Source organism: Acomys russatus, chromosome 22 (genome assembly GCF_903995435.1).
Source record: "Acomys russatus chromosome 22, mAcoRus1.1, whole genome shotgun sequence".
Taxonomy (NCBI): domain Eukaryota; kingdom Metazoa; phylum Chordata; class Mammalia; order Rodentia; family Muridae; genus Acomys; species Acomys russatus.
In genome coordinates this window covers 19,433,595-19,447,032 of record NC_067158.1, presented here as the reverse complement: position 1 = coordinate 19,447,032, position 13,438 = coordinate 19,433,595, and the positions used below count along the sequence as shown (strand labels likewise).

The 13,438-nt window shown below is 41.5% G+C and overlaps 1 pseudogene; it reads right to left on the bottom strand.

Moving 5' to 3' along the window:
- Positions 1–7,228: 7,228 nt before the first annotated feature.
- Positions 7,229–12,246, bottom strand: LOC127205537 (40S ribosomal protein S2-like; annotated as a pseudogene).
- Between the last annotated feature and the right edge of the window lie 1,192 nt (positions 12,247–13,438).

Sequence of the window (13,438 nt, the reverse complement as noted above, 5' to 3'; positions counted from 1 at the left end):
CTTTGGAAATCAATCTGGTGCTTTTTTAGAACAATTAGAAGAATGTTATCTCAAACTCAGTTATACCACTACTGGGCATATACCCAAAGATGTCTACCATACAACAAGGACATTTGTTCAGCTATGTACATAGGAGCCTTATCCGTAATAGCCAGAATCTGGAAACAACCCACATGACCCTCAACTGAAGAATGGATAAAGACACTGTAGTACATCTACACAATGAATTAATAGTCACCTACCAAAACAAGGACATCATGAAATGTGCAAGCAAATGAGTGTAACTTGAAAAGATCATCCTGAATGAAGTAACCCAGATTCAGAATGAAATGCATGATATATACTGACTTTTAGGAGTATGTTAGCCATATGATATAGGATAATCATATTACAATACGCAGACCAAAATAGGCTAAGTAACAAGGAGGTCCCTAGGGAGGATCCTTAGTTCTCATCCAGAAGGTTAAATAGAATAGACACTGGAAGTTGTTGACAAGAGGGAACAGGGTAGAAACCTACAATAGAGGTCCTCTGAAAGACTCTACCCAGCAGGAGACCAAAGCAGAAAGTGTCACAGCCAGACTTTGGGTAGAGGGTAGGGAGTCCTATGGAAGACTGGGGGAACAGAACAAGGGGACAGGGGAACCACAAGAAAATCAACCAAGGCATCAAATCTGGCCCAGAGATTGAGTTTAGGGGTTAGGAGACTCATACACCAAACAAGGACCCATGTTTCCAGAGGACCTAGGCCCCCTGCTCAGATGTAGCCAACAGGCAGCTCAGTCTCCATAGGGGTCCCCTAGTAAGGGGAGCAGGGGCTTTCCCTGCTATGGATTCAGTTGACTGATCTTTGATTACTTTCCCCTGTAGGGTATCTTGCCAGGCCATAGAAAAATAGGATGTAGACAGTTCTGATGAGATTTGGTAGGCTTGGGTCAGTTGATGGGAGTGAAGGGCTCTCCCTTTCTGAAGACTATGGGAGGAGCATGGGAGAGGACAGAGAGGGAGCCTGGGATGGAGATAAGAAGAGGTCAAGGAGATTATGACTGAGATGTAAAGTGACTAAATTTTTTAAAGTAAATTTAAATTTAAAAGAAAGGGGGAAAATATACCCATTCCATTCAAACCTTTCAGAAGGAGAATACATTCAAAGTTCATAATGTCACCTAATCTGCCATGTTCAAGTGTACCAGGTATCATTTAGATTGTAGAAATTAAGTGATGATGAGTATCAGGCTGTAATTCATTCCGAGGCATGGAGACTTTCTGTTCAGCCTGCAAAATTCTACAAGAAATCAGCTTCCCACATATTTCAAGGCAAAAGCATAGGATACCGGTTATACGTTTTTTAAATCAAACAGGGAATAAAAAGAAAAAATAATTCTAGTCCTAAGACATATTGAAATCCAATTATGAGACATCATTAGGAATGGGTGTCATAGTGTCTGCTATCCATCACTCCGGCCTCTGCAGCCAGCAGGCCCACCCAGGCTTCCTTCCTCTTCACGCTTTCCTTTCATCTTAGAGACTCCTTTTCCTTTTTCTGTTTATCTTCCTTTGTTTCTCACTGTGAGGCTCAAGGGAAAGTTAACTGGATTCTTCAGGTCAGTGGTGTCCTTTGCTCATTTCCTCCTTTCTTTCAGTTTTGTTCTGAAATGGGACAAATCGGACAGTGTACAATTCTCAATTTCTTATAAAGTGTCCTTGGCATGTATGAAGTCTACATTTTTGATATTGGCATAGTTCCACCTGCTCTGTCCGGTTACTGTTTTCATGGATTACAGTCTCAGTCCTTTCATGGTCAGTGATGTTGGACTCTCCCTAAAAGTGGACCTCATACAGAGCTGCGGGGTTGAGCCATGTGGTCCTGCCCTGCTCTAAACTGCACTCCAACCTCTTCTGTTGGCACAGTTCATCCTGGGGATGTGAAGCCTGCACTTGGGCAGACCTTGGTGCTGCCATTTTCTCAAACATTTCTGCTTCTCTGGAAGGGTGTTTGCATCACCTCTCCATTCTTTTCAGTTACTCTTGTTTAATGTCACATGCTGAGTCCATTCTTGTTTCTTTCGTATATGTATATTTACAACTACCTTCTGTGTCACATCTCATATGTTAACTAACCTGAGCTAAATCGAACTGATGGTCAATTCATTTTAATTGCATAAAAATATTTTCCTCTGTACAGTTTTCTTCTTTTTTAAAAATTGATATGACCAAACGGCATCTTCATTTGTATTCCAAATGCTACAAATTTAAACTTCTTTTCATTATTAGTTTTTGAGCTGCTTTGGTAAAAAGTATTCTACACATTGGCTTGTAGTTTTGTGTATGCAGTCGGCTTATTGGAAATATTTATATTTTCACACATTTAAAAATTTTCTCTTCTACCCAACATTTAAATCTGATATTCTTTCCACTCTTTCGCAATATTCCCTGAGCCAAGGGTAAAGGCATGCTAATACAGGGTGCTTCACGGGGGTGGAGTGGACAGGTGGCTCTATAGCAGTGCACCCAGTGTCCTCTGGTGGAGTGGACAAATGGCTCTATAGCAGTGCACCCAGTGTCCTCTGGTGGAGTGGACAGGTGGCTCTATAGCAGTGCACCCAGTGTCCTCTGGTGGAGTGGACAAATGGCTCTACAGCAGTGCACCCAGTGTCCTCTGGTGGAGTGGACAGGTGGCTCTATAGCAGTGCACCCAGTGTCCTCTGGTGGAGTGGACAAATGGCTCTACAGCAGTGCACCCAGTGTCCTCTGGTAGAGTGGAGAGGTGGCTCTATAGCAGTGCACGCAGTGTCCTCTGGTAGAGTGGACAGGTGGCTCTATAGCAGTGCACCCAGTGTCCTCTGGTGGAGTGGACAGGTGGCTCTATAGCAGTGCACCCAGTGTCCTCTGGTGGAGTGGGCAGGTGGCTCTATAGCAGTGCACCCAGTGTCCTCTGGTAGAGTGGACAGGTGGCTCTATAGCAGTGCACCCAGTGTCCTCTGGTAGAGTGGACAGGTGGCTCTACAGCAGTGCACCCAGTGTCCTCTGGTGGAGTGGACAGGTGGCTCTATAGCAGTGCACCCAGTGTCCTCTGGTGGGGTGGACAAATGGCTCTATAGCAGTGTGCCCAGTGTCCTCTGGTGGAGTGGGCAGGTGGCTCTATAGCAGTGCACTCAGTGTCCTCTGGTGGAGTGGACAAATGGCTCTATAGCAGTGCACCCAGTGTCCTCTGGTGGAGTGGGCAGGTGGCTCTATAGCAGTGCACTCAGTGTCCTCTGGTGGAGTGGACAGGTGGCTCTATAGCAGTGCACCCAGTGTCCTCTGGTGGAGTGGGCAGGTAGCTCTATAGCAGTGCACCCAGTGTCCTCTGGTAGAGTGGACAAATGGCTCTATAGCAGTGTGCCCAGTGTCCTCTGGTGGAGTGGGCAGGTGGCTCTATAGCAGTGCACCCAGTGTCCTCTGGTGGAGTGGGCAGGTGGCTCTATAGCAGTGCACCCAGTGTCCTCTGGTAGAGTGGACAAATGGCTCTATAGCAGTGCACCCAGTGTCCTCTGGTGGATGGACAGGTGGCTCTATAGCAGTGCACCCAGTGTCCTCTGGTGGAGTGGACAAGTGGCTCTATAGCAGTGCACGCAGTGGCTCTGGTGGAGTGGACAAGTGGCTCTAAAGCAGTGCACACAGTGGCTCTGGTGGAGTGGACAAGTGGCTCTATAGCAGTGCACCCAGTGTCCTCTGGTGGAGTGGACAAGTGGCTCTATAGCAGTGCACACAGTGGCTCTGGTGGAGTGGACAAGTGGCTCTATAGCAGTGTGCCCAGTGTCCTCTAGTCCATTTATTATCTTCTTTCTTTGCTATAACTCTTTCTATATGTCTTCATTTGGGACTTGGGCTTTTAATAATAGTGTAAGACAGTTTTTGTAAACTGTTTTCTTTAGTAAGTAAATTGTTTGAACTTCTTCCAAGGCAATTTTTGTTCACTTACTTTCTGTGTAGTCCTTGTGACTCCTTAATTGACAACTGTGCATTTTGGTCTAAGTCTCATGTCAAATGATTTTCATTTCCAAGATTTTTCTGTCTTGTGTTTTAGTCATCAAATACAGTATTCTGTTTGCTTAAGCCATTTTATAAGCCACTCTTCTATATATAATCTTTGAAGTTTTTCTAGATTAGTATTTTGACAACAGATTTATTTGAGTGGTAGGAACTAAAGCAACATACAGAAAATAAAACATTCATGCACACACACACACACACACACACACATACACACACACAGAGAGAGAGAGAGAGAGAGAGAGAGAGAGAGAGAGAGAGAGAGAGAGAGAGAGAGAGGAGAGCTGATACTCGTACCAGGTTTTAAAGTTTTTAAAAAAAATTTTTTTTTATTAATTTATTCTTGTTACATCTCAATGGTTATCTCATCCCTTGTATCCTCCCATTCTTCCCTCCCTCCCATTTTCCCATTATTCCCCTCCCCTATGACTGTTCCTGAGGGGGACTTCCTCCCCCTGTATATGCTCATAGGGTATCAAATCTCTTCTTGGTAACCTGCTGTCCTTCCTCTGAGTGCCACCAGGTCTCCCCCTCCAGGGGACATGGTCAAATGTGAGGCACCAGAGTACGTGAGAAAGTCATATCCTAAAGTTTTAAAGATCTGTTATATCCTGAGGATTGGTCCTTCCTTATTTTGGAAGCCTGATCTGCTCTGCTCAGCCCAGTGGGAAGGTGTAGCGTGTCAGAACACTGAGCAGAGATCTTTGTGTGTCACCCTCTCTAAACTCCCCATATGCATACTTACACTTTCTTTTGAATCACCTCAGTTCCCAAATATCCCCACTCCAGCTCCTACCTTAGTTCTTAAATTTTCCCTTGTGCACTTCTTCTCGGGTTACCTGCAGATGCTTTTTTCTCCATTGCACTGTATACCTATGGTCACACCACCCACTTGAGTTCTGAACAAGGCAGAATAAGAAAGTGCATCTGTTTTCTTTAGAAAGACTCTAAGAGAGACATATAATACTTTACAAATTAATTATGTCTTGTTGGACAAAACTGGGTTATTTTCATTGTTCCAGGAAGTCCTGACACAAGAATGTGTAAAAACATTCACAAAATGTTTGCTACATTTTAAGACTGGTCTTTTTCCCAGTTGTGCATTTACTTTGTTATGTGAAGAAATTGTACAAAGCTTGTTCAGACAACTTCTAGTCATTTTTAAAAATAGGTCTTTAGTTGAAAAAGAATTACATTATTACATCAGTTCACTCCTTTTCTTCCCTCCAGCTCTCACAGCTATGCTTCGAATCCCTCTGATACTCCCTGCTCTCACATTAATCTCCCCTTGCACTTTGTTAGTATCACATACATGTATATGTATGAATATGTACATATAGAATATATTGCATCTGTTTTCCTCAGCGGTGTGTGCCTGACTTCAGGCTTACCACACTGCATCAGACACTTAATAAGAAAAAAGAGCTCATTCCTGGAAGACGCTTATTCTTTTATTCCCAACGATAATTAGTTGCTTGACGTTTACTGTTTAGCAGTGAAAGGGGTGGTGGTAGAATTTCCTGTCATTTAAATTTTTTTTTCTGTGAGAATTAAGCATTGACTTCCCTCAGTTTTGAAGATTTTTTTTCAAGAATGTTTATAGAGTGGACACCTATAGAATTCAGAGAAAGCATCCTTACCCCAGAGTAGATACACTACCCTATAGAATAGAGTAAATATCTTCCTTCAAAGACACGGGTAGATTTGCACACTTCCCACTTTAAAAAACACATCTTGTTGTTTTTCTTATCACATTATCCATAATCATGAAGCACCCACACATGTTCTTTAAGTTACTCGGTAGGAAAGGGGATATAGAAAAATAGCGGACAAAAGTTGGTCATGTGACTACCACTATGGACAAAATAAATTCATTTGTTTGAAATAAACTTTATTTCTTTTAACATTTACTTATTATTATACAGTGCTCTGCCTGAATGCACACCTGCAGGCCAGAAGAGTGTATTAGAGCACATTATAGATGGCTGTGAGACACCATGTGGTTGCTGGGACTTGAACTCAGGGCCTCTGGATGAACTGTCAGTGCTCTTAACCTCTGAACCATCTCTCCAGCGCTTCTACAAGATTAATGTGTTAGCTTAAAAACAGAGTAAGAGGTGATGCTCTTCAAGGCTTTGGGCATGAAGAAATATCTTTTTCTAGAAAAGGAAGTATTAACATAGCCCAGAAGTGTTTTCAGGCTTCGAAGGAAGTCCGTTAGAAAGATAGCATAGAGATGGCTCAGCGGTTAAGAGCACTAACTACTCTACTCTTCCAGAGGTCCTGAGTTCAATTCCCCAGCAACCACATGGTGGCTCACAACCACCTATAATGTGATCTGGTGCATACTGTATACATAATAAGTATATCTTAAAAAAAAAAAAAAAAAAAAAAAGAAAGAAAGAAAGAAAGATAGCATAACTATCAAATCGTATAATTAAAGAGGAAATAGATGGCTTTTCACATCTCTTGTGTTGTGTCCAGAAGTGGAACCTTCTCTTAGTTGTTTCTTCTTTAGTTTCTCCCTAGCAGGAGTTCTTTAGTCCCAACATGACAGCCTGACTAAACACAGCTCCATTCACAGCAGCCAAACTGAAGTCTACAGTGAGTCCTGACTGTTGTAGGGCAGCGTCAGCACTGTTGTTGGGAACCCCACCCCCACCCCTGTGCTGAACAGCTCTGTAGGAAGCCAAAGCGAAGGCACCCTCTGATGCTCAGGCTCGTGGAAAACTGAGCTGGGCAAAGCCTTTACACTCATGGCAACTGCAGGGGTGAAGCATTACCCTTGGAATGTCAAACAAGCAGCAGGGAGTAGAACTGGTGTTAAAAGGAGAATTAAATTCTTTTTTTTTTTTTTTTTTTTAAAGGAAGCTAATTTGCAAAGAGTATGCAATTAATTGAATTGACACCTCCATTTAAATTTTTATCTCTTGGTCTTCAGTTTCCAGTCCCAGCAGCAAAGCGATTGATTACAACTTTTCCATTTCTACCGAAGTGATGTGCTGTCACTTTGCAACTTGCTTTAAAAGTGATGAGTTTCTGATTTTTCAGGAATGTTTGTTGGATTTTCGTAGGGATATTTTCCTAAGCCAAAAATGGACAGAGAGAGAAGGTGGGGCGAGGGGGGAGGGGGGAAGGGACCGATATTGACTGATTGTTGACTTTTGCCTTTTATTTTATTGTTTAATCCACTTTATTTTTCTTGTAAAAACCCTTATGTGGTAGCCACAGTTGGAGCCTGGGTCCTCTGAACAGACACTCTGGTGTGGGTTTTCACAAGATGATCAGTGAATTCCTGATAAGGAGACTTGGTGAACACAAGTTTCTTTCCAGAGATCGGGTGTCAGGTAGCTGTAGGTCTTGGAAATGGCATCAAAAGTGAGCTTGGCAAAGTTGCCCAGGATGCCAGTACAGCCCCTGGCTGATGTGCAACAGTCATCAATACCGGCCATCATCAGTAGCTTCTTGGGCACAGGAGCTGAGACAATGCCAGTGCCTCTGGGTCAGGGATGAGCCGCACCAAAACAGAGCCACAGCGGCCTGTCACCTTGCATAGAACAGTGTGTGGCTTGCCAATCTTGTTCCGCACAGGGACGATGGAAAGCTTGGCTAAGATGATGGCCCCTCCGATAGCAGTGGCTACCTCCTTGCACTTAACACCAAGACCAACGTGACCATTGTAGTCCCCAATAGCGACAAAAGCCTTGAACCTGGTCCGCTGGCCAGCCCGTGTCTGCTTCTGCACTGGCATGATCTTGAGGACCTCATCCTTTAGGGATGCGCCCAGGAAAATGTCAATAATCTCGGATTCCTTAATGGGCATGGAGAACAGATAAATCTCCAAGGACTTGATCTTCATATCCTTTACCAGGCGGCCCATCTTGGTGATGGGGATCCACTCCTTGTCTTCGGCTTTACCTCCATGAGCCCCGCGGCTTCGACCATAGCCACGGCCTTGGCCACGACCGCGGCCCCTAAAACCGCTGCCAAATCCTCCGCGGAAGCCACCTCGCCCTCCTAATCCTGGGCCCACGGGTCCTCCGGGCCCTCCTGCTGCATTTGGCGTTTTCCCGAGGAAGTAGAAGCGACTTTCGCCTTTTAACTTGCAGGAAGAACACGGAGAATTTGTTTTTCTATGTCTGGCTTACTTCATTTAACATCATGCTCTGTATTTCCATCCATATGACATTCATCCAAATAACATGTTTTCATTTTTATGGTTGAATAATATTTTATTTTATAGGATAGAGCCCAGATAAACAAAGGTGAATAGGTCTCTTTTTATATGCTAATTTCTTTTTCCCCCTTGGGTTTATACCCCAGTGTGACATATCTGGACTATATAACAGATTTACTTTTCGTTTCCTGAGGAAATTTACACTGTTCTCGATAACTATTTACACTAATTTAATAATGACTATTAAAATTTGAAAAGGAAGTGGAAGAGAGGGTAGATTTGATCATTGCATGCTGAAGGCACGAATAGAAAAATTCTCTCTATGAATTTAAGTCCCTGTGATAGAGGACTCTTCGCACTTTGGACATCGACTTCGAGATTTTGAGCTGGAACTGACCTGAAAGCCTCCTCTGTAAAAACTAGCTTTCACAGCACCAGAAGGAGAGACCTAAGATGGTAAGGGAATAAAACAATTGATAGTGATAGTCTTACCTTGTTATGATGCCTCTGAACCACAACAGTATCACTATGGCAATATATCTCTAAAGGTGAATTAATTGCACTTATATCTTGGGTGTAAACACTGGCTGCTTAATTGGACTCAATGCCCTGCTTTACAAAAATTTGAAATCATGCCTGGTTTTGCAAATTTAACTACACATGCATTTAGAGAATTTCTGCCACTTTCCCAAACCATTATAATTTCTAACCATGTTCTAAATGCTTGCTTTTATATTTTGCAGCTAAATAGAGCTCTCATCCCTCATCCAAAGGCTTCTTTTTAAAACTGGAGGAGAACATTACCTAAAACCACAACAACTGAAAATAAAGAGTGGAAGTCTTAATCCAAGTTGACAGATCTGCAATACAACTCCTCATGTCTTAGGAAGCATCTGAGGAAGAGGATGTACAAGGCTCGTAAAAGAAGTAGCATCAGAAAATCTGCTGTGAGATTTCTCTGTTTATAAATTACAAGGAAGCTATACCCATGAAATCTCAACAACATGACAGTCTCAGCAAGACTTAAACAATCCCAAGCAAAACTGACACCTTCACATAGATGAGAGAATCTCACGGGCCCAAGTTCTAGATGAAGAGCTACAGGCAATTGGCAACTGTTAAGAGAGGAAGAGAGGAAGAATTAATATGGAGTGCTCAGTCTTAGAAACATAAACATAGAGGCATCAGAAAATGGATCCAGCAGGAGATGTATCTGTTTTTTTCATATTCATAAGTAGTGATAAAAGTTGAAGAAGAGAGGTGTGTGAATTTGGAAAGGTGCGAATACAAGAAAGATAGGAAGAAGAGGAAGGGGAAATGATATAATTATTTTAAATAAAATTTGCCAAAGATATTGTAAGAAAAGGAAATATCAGTCTGCATCATATTAATATATACAATTATTGCATGTTAAAAAAAAACAAGATATATAAACTGTAGTTTATAATTGCATCAGATACTCGCCTCATAGCTTCAGCATAGTACCTGAAGAATGCAGGGTTTTTTTGCATATTTACTATTTAAGATATCTATTAACAAATTTTACATTTTAATATAACTTTCTATTAAGAGATTACAGACTGACATGATTCATTGAAATTTAGTTTTCTTCTTGCTAATAGTTCACAAAAAGAGTCTCTTATTTTGATAGCTCAGAGTTGGTCATACAAAATAAAGGATTGCTGTAAAGTTTAGGGAGCATCTACATCTTTGAAGAAAGCGTTTTTTTTTAATAGGTATTATCTTGCTTGACAGTTATAGAAAGTATAGATGGTCATGGCAGGGAAGTGATCATACCAGCAGCCAGAGATGGCTGGTCACACTGCAGCCTCCATCATTGCACCCACAGCCTTACAGCAGTCTGCTCCGCTCAGTATCACAGGTTTATTCGCTTGAGGACCCCAGCCCACATGATGTAACCACTCATACTGTGAGAAGGGTTATCTCACCTCAAGTAACCTAGTCGAGAGATAATATCCCACAGACAAGCCTAAAGATTTGTTTCCATGGTGACTGTACAACTCATTAAGCTAACAATCAAAATTAATCATCAAAGTAGTATTTTCAAAGAATTTAAGAGGATGCTATTTCAAAGCTGCCAAGGCACTAAAAAAAATGAATTTTCAAGTTTTACGTAACCTGCATTACTTTTAATGTCTGAGGACTCTGTTAAAATACAATGAGGGTTTTTTGCAAGAACACATTTATCAGAAGCATGAAAAAATAATGACACAACGGTGTTAAATGCCACTGTGAACGAAAACTATTTCAGATTTAGTCCTGAACACTATAGGCATGATGTTGGGAAAGCATATTTCTTAAATTTAAAAATCCTTCACACTTGTCTCTGGACCTACAGTGCATCATAGAATAAAGATACACTAGATTCTGTCACTGCTTGGCATCATGAAGAATTTGAGAAAGAATGGGAAAAAATGGAAAAAAAATAGAAATTTGAATTCATTCCACAGACCCAGACCCTGGCTTTGCCTCACTGGATGTCTCAGAGTTAATGTGGCTCAGTTAGTGTATTAGGAAAGAATAGTAGAAGAAGCTTAACTAGCCACTGAGATTCCAGCTTAAAGTAGCATGTGATAAAAGCATTCATGAGGCTTGGGCATCTTTGACTGGCTTGGTTTCTATTTTAAAAGAAGCATAGCATTGTGGAATTTAGAGGAATTCTTGTTTCCAAAGTTCTCATGATTTTCCTGGTTGTTTTACCAGGTCATGGAAATGGCCTCATCATTAATTTTTTGTTTCTGTTTCCACTCTGAGAGACTTGGACAGTGAGGGGAGAGCCCACTCCCTCTGCCTGTTCTGAGCCAGGTGCCACTGGAAGACCCCCAAGGGAGACCCTCACTCAAGCCTAGAGATGGCGTGCACCCAAAGACACACAAACGACCGTCTTGCTGTAAACGCACGAGGTAGTTTATTAGTGGAGCTCCGGGTCGACACATATCTCACGCAGGAGGCAGAGGGGTCGACCCAGAAGCCCAGGAGTTTGGGGTTTATATGTACAAAGGTCGGGGGGAGCAGGAAGTTTTGGCGCGGCCACACACAATTGGTTGTTTCAAACATTTGAACATCAGCAAAGTGCATAGGCAGATCTGGGGTAAGGTCAGACTTAATCACATGGGAACAGTCCTTGGTTCCTGTTCTTCTCGGAACCCAAGGGTAGATGTTTATCTGAGCTAACGACACATCTGGTTAAACTCAAACCTGGAACATTGTGTGTGGGCCTCAAGGGGGGATTAAGCAAACACCATAAGATCGGATGAGGGGTCTTGGATCATTACTCACTCGACCATGCCCGGTACCTGTTTCTCTCAGGAATTTGTCCTTGTGTACCCTCCCTATCTTTTACGGCCAGCCAGTCCCTGGAACACTCAATAGGCCTTTGTCTCTTAGCTCCGCATTCTTTGTGACTTATCATCTGGGACCTTGGGCTAGCATACCTGCCGACCTGCACTTATGAGTTAGAGAGCTGAGAGCTCTGCTGTTCTGGTTGCTTTAATGCTAATTAAAAAGTTTCCCTTTCACCACCACTACCAGGAAATGCCCCCAGAAATTCACTGATTCAAAAAAAAAAAAAAAAAAAGATGGTAGATAGAGAGAAAGATTATTTATTGACAAATGATGATGATTGTGATGATGATAGATAGATAGATAGAAGATACACACATACATAAATAAATCATAGATAAATACATGCATACATACATATGAACATACATACATACATGATTGATAGATAGACAGAGATGGACAGACAGACAGATAGATGATAGATAACTTAGTAAGGGTGTCAGCAACTTGTCACATTTGGTATGGTTAGGACTGCACACTTTCTCCTGCTGCTCTGTAGTCACAGTCACTTCAGCAAGCGTTCTGCATCAGGCCGTATTTTCCCAGCTACTCTCCACCGCTTCCTCCTTACTATGGTGCTCCAGAGTTTGAGCAGCCATCTCTTCATCTTCTTCCTGTCCTTCAACACGATGTTGTCCAGCAAGATTTAACTGAGCCACACCGCACATTGAAATATACAGGATTTATTCTTCTTCTGTATAGAATTCTAATCAGGAAAAAAAAAAAAAAGAAAGAATATGAAAATTATCTCACGGTTATCCCTGCTGTATGTAGTTTGTTTTATTCATGTGTAATAAAATAAATGTATATGCTTAAAAAAAAAGAACTATTGACCCTGAATGTCAGCCCCATAGGGTGGTCTTCCATGAAGCCGGGTATACAAAGGAATGTTTCTATATCAAGGACATTCTGGTTGTTTTGGTCTCCAGAACAGCAGAAAGGCAATTCTTACAAACTCAACAAACAGACTAGTAAGCATGCAAAAGGCTTGAAAAAGAACTGGGGGAAAAAAAGAATATGAAAAATTCACATACATTTTATACAGCATTAGAATACTAGTTTGTAACCTATCTGAATTTTGAAATGTTTCTTTCAGTAAAAGTATCATTTTTGCTGCTGAATATCTATGAGCATAGAGCCTGTTATAATGTCTTTGCAGAAGTCTTTGAGAGAACTAGTTTAACAATTCATTTGATAAAAAAAAAAAAGAGTTATAACTTTATTTCTATAATTAGTGAGCTGAGTAAATACTCTACACGAGGCTAATAATTGTTGACAGCATAAGTCCTAAATGCCTTATGCTTTATTGCCAAATAATATTTGAAAATATCTTCAATATTATAGTGTAGACTGTAAAGCAGTCTTATCCAATGTGGGCATGCTGAGCTTGACAGGCAACTTGGCAATGAGATGTACATAAATTCCAATGAAATTGCCTAAGGTTTGAATGCCTTTATTTTGCTAATTTAGGAATAGTTGACTATAAACAAAGTCATTCCAAAGTTAAATGAAGACATTTCTAGTACCAAGTGTAGGAGTAGCTGAGCTATTAGGCTTTACCACATGACCAGGCACCAACAAGACATATTATTGGCTATATGATGACACTTTAGAACACACAGGAGCCCCATTTGCAAATACTCAGAGTAAGGCTTTGTAAATTCTTGGAGAGCAGTTTGGAGTGTACAGATTAGCTCATAGTTAATGATTCTGAAGCAGAGGTCTCTTTAAAAAGCAGCTCTGTCATCTGCAGTTTCCGTAATCCCAAGGAATCCAAATTTAAATTTCCCACCCAATCTTGGTTGTCCAGGGTGTATTTTTTTTTTCAGTATTGACAATCAAATATATAAGATGAATTGT